Raw genomic sequence first — 9,702 nt, 5'->3', positions numbered from 1 at the left:
AAACACCAGGCCAACACTGATGGAGCATATCCAGGAGTATACCAGCCCTAGAAGATTCGTTGAATTGCGGGCTGTATTTTGTCCCAAACCCACCTGGACAAGGTATGAAATTGTTTAGTCTAAATTCATCAGCTCCATCATAATGGGATCCCCAAAATAGGATCGTGTGGCGCGTCTGTCGACCCACACCCACCACCACTGTGTGAGTCTCTACAAACACAAGCATTGGTGTGTGAGAGCTAATGATAGCTGACATTAATTCAGTGCTTGCAACATGCCCACTAAGCTTGTCTTTTCTAAAATCACCTCCTCACAGATGCTTAGAGCAGTGCCTAGCATCTAGCAGACAATCTGGGAATATTTGCTACAACATTTGAGGGACTGATCTCATTTAGCTCTATCTGCTAGATAATATAACCAGGCCCACACAACAGAGGAAGAGACTGAGGCCCAAAGCAATTAAACCAGTTTCCCATAGTAGCACAGGGAGGAAGTGCCTCCCTTGGCTTCTGACCCAAGAAATTTGACTCCTGGGCCTGTGTTCTAACCACTGCAGGTAATGCCTTCCTAAAACAGGCCTCCAGACTCCCTATCCACCTGATGTTACAATAGATGTTTGGTTTCTGTCTGTCTCCCCACACTGAAATGGTAAACTCCAGGGCAGAAAGGGGCCTCGACTCGTGCAGTCTCCCAGCACCTACAGCAGCGCTGGATGTGAGAAGCACTCAAAAAATATTTACAGTTTGCTTTGATTCACTTGTTCAGGTCTTCAATGCAAGACCCTTGGTGTTAACCCGAGAGGAAAGGGACAGACAATGGAGTTTCTGCTGTGGGGACCTTGCAGAGGGGTTGGGATATTTCTATGCACTAAATTAGAATCCAGGAGGGCTGCTCCAGCAGACTTGCCAAGGTCCAGGAAGCTGAGGCTCAGAGAGGTTAAGGGCTTTGTCCAAGGTCAAGTGGCCAGCAAATGGGAAAGCCAGGGCTAGATGCAGCCTGCCAGACTTCTAATCTCTGGCTTCCTGCCTTCCCACCCCACTGCACCCCACTGAGGTACCTCCCAGCCAGCATCAGGGCTGGGAGCTTAGGGCAACAACCTGATAGAAGAGTAGGTCACAGACACCTTCCCCCAAGTGCTGGGGGTTTTCAGACACTTCTAAATTTAATTGGAAAAAAGAAAAAAAAATCTGAGCGAAAAGAGACAAAATCTAGACAGAAAAGTCCATTTTAGAATCTGCCTCCGATCTCCGTAAAGTATTGCCTGTCACCAGGACATTTGAGTCCGGTCCTCAGAGGAGACTCACTCTGGCCGCAGTTCCCAGCTTTAATTAACAGAGACTGCCCCCTGTTTGGGACAAGGAGAGTGCAGGGATCCTGCTTGGGAAAGAAGCCCACCTGATCTTACCCCTCATGGCTTATTTGCCAGATCCCAACCCTTAAGCCTGCTATTGCCCCGCCACCGCCCCCTGCCCTGAGTTTCACCCAAACCAAATTCCCTTGCTGCACCTGCCTGCCAAGGCTGCTGCTGCACTCTGGAATATTGTCCACACCTGTTTCCCAAGCCTTTGAAAAACATAAGAGGGAAGAACCGTCTAGGTTCATTTTCCTCTTTAAAGGAAGAAAGTCCCTTCTTTTTTTAAGATTTTATTTATTTGAGAGAGAGAGAGAGAGAGCATGGGGAAGGGGGAGAGGGAGAAGCAGATTCCCCACTGAGCAGGGAGCCCAAGGTCATGACCTGAGCAGAAGGCAGACGCTTAACCAGGACCCCAAGATCATGACCTGAGCTGAAGGCAGATGCTTAACCGACTGAGCCACCCAGGCGCCCCGGAAGAAAGTCCCTTTCCTCTGGGTATGTCCACTCAATCAATAGAGTCACTACCTGCTAATAGATGTGTGGTTATTGAGAACATGCCCCCATTCAGAACACGTGATTGAGAAAGTATTTCTTTCAGGGCTCCTGAGTGGGGGAGGGGGTTTTAGAAACTTCCTAATTGAAACACCTGGCAAGTTCATGGAAGATGAAAAATCATCAAATACCACCCCCCACCACTAGCCAAATGAATTCATGCAAATGTGTTGAAATTAAAATGCAGCTCTTAATGAAAATACTTTCTATGAAAGAGATGATGACATTATTATTTACAACACAGGCACTTTTAATATCTAAAGAAGAATCTCCTTTGCTCTAGGCTTAATTATGTCAGATGGCAGAATGGCTTGCAACAAGACCAAAATCCCTACTCCCCAACAATTAGGGGAGGGAACAACGTTACAAAGAATCTTTACTTACCAGGACTTGCAACCAGGGTCCATCAGCAAGTCAGCAAATTAGATTATGTGTGCAGTGGCCCTCACTGGAGGGAGTTGTTTGTTAATAAGTCCTCATCAGATAGCTTTTAGGGTTTCAAAAAGGTTTCTTAGCAACTGTTAGCCTTGAGGAAGAAAAAAAAGAAAAAGAGATGACACAGAAGCTTTTGGTGTGAAACCTAAGGAGCTACCTGGGTGAAAATCGAAACTGGACCCCCCCCCCCAGACCAAGGCCAAGGAGAGACCAAAGAAAAGAGGCAGACCTCTCCAGAAAGGTAAGTAGGAGGGGTAATAAGCAAAGGAACTTACAAGGCTTATCCTGGGCCCCCCACAACAAGGGGATCTCTGCGCCTGCCTGCCAGAATCTTACAAGTTTATATTATCTAGAGGCTTCAGTGGGGGGTCAGTAGTGTATGGTCCAGATGGTCCTAACAGCACTTTGCTGTCTCAAGGCCGCATCCTTGAAATAGATTCCTAGTGCCAGAACAGTGGGTGGAATATACATCTGAGGACAGCGGAGGGGGGAGGAGCCTCTGCCCACCTGCTGCCCCCGGGGTCAGCCGGAGGTCATGTCCCCTCGATGACTTCCTCCAACAGAAGCCAAAACGGGGCTAGCCCCTGGCCATGCTCAAGCAACATGCTGATTTGATATATTTTATTCTCTTATTCTGAGAAGATAAAGGATCCCTTATGGAAGAAGTCAAGTGGGTCTGAAGTATGATTTCCCCAGACTGCAAGAGGTATGTGAGATGACTTTTGGTTTTACCCCCAAAGATTTTTTTTTAATAGTTTTAGATTTATTTCAATGTGTAGCAGAAAAAAAATAATGGCACATCAAACACGTGGCTTCACGGGCATAAATATTTAAGGTGTACATCAATTTAAAGTCAATGTAAGAAAAATAATAAATACGTTATAGTATTTATTAGTGAAATATAAAGAAAATGTGAAGTGCCTGGTGTTTAGGAGACATGGGTTTTGGTATCAGGACGGGGCTTCTCAGCTTCAGCGCTCCTGACGTTTTAGGGTGGATCCTTCTGTGTGGTGGGGGGCTGTCCTGTGCATTGCAGGAGGCTTAGCAGGATCCCCGGGCTCTACCCACTAGATGCCAGTAGCAACTCCCCATCGTGACAACCAAACACTCTTGGCAAGCAGACATTGCAAAATCGACTGAGAACCAGTGATTCCTGCCTATGTTTAAATCCTGCTTCTTTCTCATCTGAGGTCTAGGACCTCCAATGAGACGTCACTTCTCTAAGCCTCAGTTTTCCTATCTATAAGATGGGGATAAGAATGGTGTCTTTTCCCAGGAATATTACAGACACTCTGTATCTGGTGCAGAGTGCTTAGCACAATGAACAGAACCTTGGCAGGGCTTAGTAAAAGGTCATTCTTATTGCAGGAAGCTTGAGGGGGCCTACTGGGTGCCCTGAGTGTTGGGGAGACAGATGGCTAAGACAAAATCCTTGCCCTCGAGGACCTCCAAATCTCCAGGGCAAGTTAGAATATGCCTACTGTGCAGTCTTACAGGATCCCATGCTCAAGAGGGCCCCAGGCTTCGTCCACTGCTCTGCAGTTGCCTTGAAATTCTACATGATTTCTAAACAGGGGGCCCCATCTGTTAGGTAGCCAGTCCTCTCTATAGGGGATGCAGCTTGGGCAGAAAAAGAGGTCAAGCTTATGGGGACTTAGAGGGGGATGTTTAGCTCCAACTTCCAGCAGTCCTATGTTAAATGTATACAAGCATTCTCAGCAACGGAGCAGAAAGAATTTTGGTATACTCTCTTTAAAAGTAGTCCTCGAATGTCAGTCCAAAGCACAATACTGAAGGTGTCAGTAGTAAAGTTTTCACTGGTCCATAGAAAATTGAGAAAAATTATGGTTGATAAAATAGGCACTCAGTAAGCACCTCTTTTAATGGTTGTAGACTATTTGTATAACAATTCACATTCTGAAGTTATGTTAGTCTTATATTTATCATCCTGTGTGTGTGTGTGTGTGTGTGTCTGTGTGTGTGTGTGTAGTATTTTTAAAATACTTTTTACCAGGGAAAAAACGGATAAACTTATCCTCCCCAGTTTTTGGTCATTTTACTATAGATGAAATCCCAGCATCTGGGATGACTAATTTAAGAACCTCGCTTTAGTTCCCAAGTCAAGTGGCAGTTTGAAGCAGTTCTATGAATAATTTAAGTCCCTCCAACTGTACTGGGAAACGAAAACAGGTTTTAGGGTCATGCATTTTCCAGCTAGCTACCTTGGTTAAAATTACAAGGTGTCTCCCCAGGAATCAGCTAAGGCTAGATGGAAATCACACAGCTCCCCAGACCCATGTCTCTGTGCTCCCACCAATGCCTACAAATAAAGATTGTATCAGTTAGTTTTCTGCCATGGAACAAATCATCCTAAAACTTACTGGCTTAAAATAACAACTTTTTTATTTAACTAACAGTTCTATAGATTGGCAACTTAGGTTGGTATCAACTGGATGGTTCCTCTGGTCTTAGTTGGACTCACTCATGAATTTGCTGCTAACTGCCAGGTCACCAGCATGCTGGTTGTTCTGGGACAGCCTTCAGTTGGGACAGCTCCTCTTTGCTCCATGAGATTTTTCGTAAACCATCAGGCTAGCTTTTTCACATGGTGCCTCGGCAGGGGTCCCGAATCACTAAAATAAAGCATGCAAGACTTATTGAGACCCAGGGTCAGAACATTCTCTTGGTAAAAAGCAAAGCCATAAAGCCAGATCCTATTCAAGTAGGAGGGAAATAGACTTCTCTTAATTGGAAGAGTGGCAAAGTTGCATTGAAAAGAGACATGCATATAGGGATGTGGGACTAACTAGCCATATCAATGGTCTTAGTCCATTTGGGCTGCTCTAACAAAACACCATCCATTGGGTGGTTTGTGAATAGTAGAAATTTATTTCTCACAGTTCTGGAAGCTGGCAGGTTTAAGATCAAGACACAAGTCTGGTCAGGGCACCTGGGTGGCTCATTCGGTTGATTTTATTTCAGCTCAGGCCAGGCTCTCAGGGTCATGAAATCAAGCCCCACATCGGGTTCTATGATGGACATGGAGCCTGCTTAAGATTCTCTCTCTCCCTCTCCCTCTGCCCCTCCCCTCCATGCTCTCATGCTCGCTCTCTCTCTCTCTCAAAAAATAAAGAAAAGACACAAGCATGGTCACATTCTGGTGACAGCCCTCTTCCTGGTTCAAAGTCAGCACTTGTTCGCCGTGTCCTCACATGGTCGAAGGGGTGATGGACCTCTGTGGAGTCTCTTTTATAAGAAGAGTGATTCCATTTACGCAAATTCTACCCTCATGACCTAACTACTTCTCAGAGGCCCCACCTCCTAATTCCGTACACTGGGCATTAGGATTTCACGATACAAATTTTGAGAGGACACAAACATTCAGATGCACAGACGTGCATCGACTAACTACACAGTTCAAATCCCATTACTACCGACCACAGTAGAATGAAAATCTCCATATCACCAAGACTGCCCCACCAACAGTATTCCAGGAGAAATTTCTACACGGCTAGAGAAGCAACAGTTACCTAGAGCTATATGAGCTGTGTTTTCACCTGCATGTTCAGAACAACGCCCACATTGGAAAGTTCAGCGCACCAATAGCCAGCCATGTGTCCAAACCAGTAAACTGGGAGGTCCTTGATGCCATCCTTTGTCTCAACTTCTATATCCTATTGGTCACCAAGTTCTGTCAATTCTCCCTCCCGAATAAGCATCAAACCCTTCCTTTCTGTCATCCCCATTGTTCCTGCTTCAGTTCAGCCCTCATAATCTCTCCCAGGGACAAGGATACGGCTCCCTAGTTTTGTCTAACCCCCCCCCATGTCCTCATCCTGAATCCAATTGCCCTTCTGTCACTTAGCAAGACTTTATGGAATGCTCACTTCGTGCCAAGCACTGTGCTGGTGGCGGGGGATACAATAGGAAATCGGATAGAGCCTACAGTTTGGTAAAGGAAAGAAGCATAAAAAGACAAATTTATTAGTCAGGGTAGGGTATCTGCTATACTATGTAACCACAAAATCTCTGTGGCTTCACACAGTACATGGTGACTTAGGAATCCAAGTCCCTCCCATCTCGCAGTTCCGCCGTCATGAAATCATTGACTTTTAGCCGTGTGGAGGCCACATGGAGGCCATATGGAGCCATAGAGGAAAGAGCAGAAGGATGGCGTGAGGCAATTTACGGCCATGTCTGGAAGTGGCATACATCATTCCCACCGTATTCCGTTCGCTGAACTCGGTCACATGGTCCCAACTTAAACACAAAGAAGTCTGGGAATTGTAGTGTTCCTACGTGCTCAGAGGAGGAAAAAGCACTGGTGAGTATATCACCAGCTCCTTCCTCGATAGACGATTGTAAGGCATATGATAGACACTATGGTTAGAAAAGTAGAGCATCCTGTGGGAACCAGGGGAGGGCCTAATGTATTTAATATATCCTCGGATTCAGGAAGGTAGGGCAGGTGAACTGAATCATGGCCCCCAAAGATATCCGAGTCCTAAACCCTGGAACCTCAAACCGAGTTCCTGGCGAAAAGGACTCTGTAGATGTGATGAAGTTAAGGATTTTGAGATCAATTAACCTGAATTATCCAAGGGGTCCCTAACTGTAATCATGAGTGTTCTTATAAGAGGGAGCTGGAAAGAGATCTGGCTAGGGAAGAGGAAGAGGAGACGGGATGGAAGAAGCAGAGGTTGGAGTGACGCTCTCTGAAGATGGAAGAAGGGTCTCACGAGCCCAGGAAAGTGAAAAAAGGCGAGGAAGAGATTCTCTGCTGGAGCCTCCAGAAGGAATCAGCCTGCTGACATTTTGATTTTATTTTTTTTTATTTTTTTAAATTTTTTATTGTTATGTTAATCCCCATACATTACATCATTAGTTTTAGATATAGTGTTCCATGATTCATTGTTTGTGCATAACACCCAGTGCTCCATGCAGAACGTGCCCTCCTCAATACCCATCACCAGGCTAACCCATCCTCCCAGCCCCCTCCCCTCTAGAACCCTCAGTTTGTTTTTCAGAGTCCATCGTCTCTCATGGTTCTTCTCCCCCTCCGATTTCCCTCCCTTCATTCTTCCCCTCCTGCTACATTCTTCTTCTTCTTTTTTTCTTTCTTAACATCTATTGCATTATTTGTTTCAGAGGTACAGATCTGAGATTCAACAGTCTTGCACAATTCACAGCGCTTACCAGAACACATACCCTCCCCAGTGTCCATCACCCAGTCACCCCATCCCTCCCACCCCACCCCCCACTCCAGCAACCCTCAGTTTGTTTCCTGAGATTAAGAATTCCTCATATCAGTGAGGTCATATGATACCTGTCTTTCTCTGTTTGACTTATTTCGCTCAGCATAATACCCTCCAGTTCCATCCACGTCGTTGCAAATGGCAAGATCTCATTCCTTTTGATGGCTGCATAATATTCCATTGTATATATATACCACATCTTCTTTATCCATTCATCTGTTGATGGACGTCTTGGCGCTTTCCACAGTTTGGCTATTGTGGACATTGTTGAGCAGCTTTTTGCTCCCTAAAATGGGTAGGTTAATCCTCACCTTGAATGCTCTCTCCCTTATTGGCCATCTTCCAGCTTCATTGGCCTTCTTTCTTGTACCTCAGATATTTGATCTCTTTCCTGCCTCAGGGCCTTTGCACTCGCTGTTCCCTCTGCCAGGAAGGTTCTTTCCATCATCTTTATGTGACCACCTCCTCACCATTCAGGGCTCAACTCAAATGTCTCCTCCTCAGGAAAGGTTTTCCAGACCACCTTATGTCTCTTTCTCTGTTTATGTAGAATTTTTAGAAAGTGTACAATTCAGTGATTTTTGGCATAGTCACAGAGTTGAACAACCATCACCACTCTGATCCCAGAACCTTTTGATTATCGAAAGTCTGTATACATTAATGCAACAGCCAGTCCCCAGTCCTCCCTCTCTCCAGCCCCTGGCCATCACCACTCATCTACTTTCTATCTCTATGGATTTGCCTCTTCTGAACATTTCATATAAATAGAATCATCCGTTCTGTGGCTTTTTGGGTCTGGCTTTTTTGCAGAGGATCAGGTTTCTAGGTTCCATTCACGTTGTACCAGGCGTCAATACCTTAGTGCTTTTCATGGCTGAGTCATACTCCAGCTCGTATCACATATTTTGGTTATCCATTCATTCGTTTATTTGGGTCGTTTTCCACTTTGGGGCTGTTTGGAATAACGCTGCTATGCACCGGTGTCTCTTGATCCCGTTACACTTTTGTGTATTTAAGTTTCACAGCTCTCGGTGACTTATTTCACGTGCATACTTCTTATCCTGTCCCCTAGAATATAAGCTGCAGGCGGGCAGTGGTCTTGTTCATCTTGCATATTGCTGTATTCCCGGAGCCTTAAATAGTGCCTGGCACAGAGTAAGCAGTAGATGTTTGTTCAGTGAATGAATGAATGAATGAATGGGAGCAATTGCTATTCTCTTGTCTCTTGGAGGACTCAGTCTTTTCCTCAAGGGTCCACGTGGGACCCTTGCTGTGTTCCCTGTATCTCACATCTGACACTTCTCGCCGCCTGTAGTTCTCCATTATCTCATTGCCCCGTGAGCGACCACTCCCCCAAGCTCGGGGCCTCTGTTACCCTAACCGTCTCAGACTTGAATGTGCAGCAGAAAACGCAGGTGGCCTGGGCCCTGGAGTTTCTGAGTCAGTGGGTCTGGGTGGTTCTGAAAATTTGCATTTTAACGTACTTCGGGGGAGGGTTTTGCTCTTGGTTGGCAGACCACTATCTGAGAATCGGTGCTCTAGGGGGTAAATTTCAGCAGGCGGACTGGGCCTGTTGAGTTCAGAAGCGGTATGTGTGGGCCTCACTCAAAGCTCACCTTGCTTCTCTTTCTCCCTTGATGGGGATTCAGAGGGTTGTGGTTTGTTAAGAGCATCCTGATGGATCTGAGATCATGGCAGTATTGCTTGTGGGGGTGGACCCTGGAGAGGAGGCATGGATGAGGATGCTTACTGCAGGGTTGTGTACGGAGGTAGGGGGTGGCGCTGACCATCTAGGTTCCCCTAACCAGGGAAATGGAGAAGCAGGGCTGATACTCTGCCGCTTCACCGTGAAACCACGGCATGAAGGACATTCACATTTCTCAATAGGGCCAGCTCTCAGGTTGTGCAAAGAGAAAGAAACAATGAGGCTTATGGCAAAAACACTGCTCATGTCAAAGATACACGGCTGTGCAATGATATCTGCAACAGTCTATACCGTTCCAGGAGAATCCTATCTAAATAAAGATCCGACGGAGAGCAGGTGAAGAGGAGTAAATGTGTTGGTGAGGTCTGACCTTAGGAGTGATATCTGACAGCTGTCTCTGT

At 45.9% G+C, this 9,702-nt stretch overlaps 1 long non-coding RNA gene across 2 annotated transcripts; it reads right to left on the bottom strand.

The window, feature by feature from the left end:
* Positions 1-1,785: 1,785 nt before the first annotated feature.
* Positions 1,786-4,970, bottom strand: LOC118540407 (uncharacterized). 2 transcript variants are annotated; one of them, XR_013448841.1, is made up of 3 exons: positions 4,824-4,970; positions 2,291-2,432; positions 1,786-1,882 (listed from the first exon to the last, which is right to left on the bottom strand). It is a non-coding gene; the product is annotated as an uncharacterized LOC118540407 (long non-coding RNA). The 2 variants fall into 2 exon arrangements; XR_013448840.1 differs by having other exon boundaries at positions 1,808-1,879.
* Positions 4,971-9,702: the final 4,732 nt, after the last annotated feature.

This window comes from Halichoerus grypus, chromosome 6, assembly GCF_964656455.1.
Source record: "Halichoerus grypus chromosome 6, mHalGry1.hap1.1, whole genome shotgun sequence".
NCBI classification, from domain to species: Eukaryota; Metazoa; Chordata; class Mammalia; order Carnivora; family Phocidae; genus Halichoerus; species Halichoerus grypus.
The sequence above is the reverse complement of the archived record's forward strand: the minus strand, read 5'-3'. Positions and strand labels throughout refer to the sequence as shown.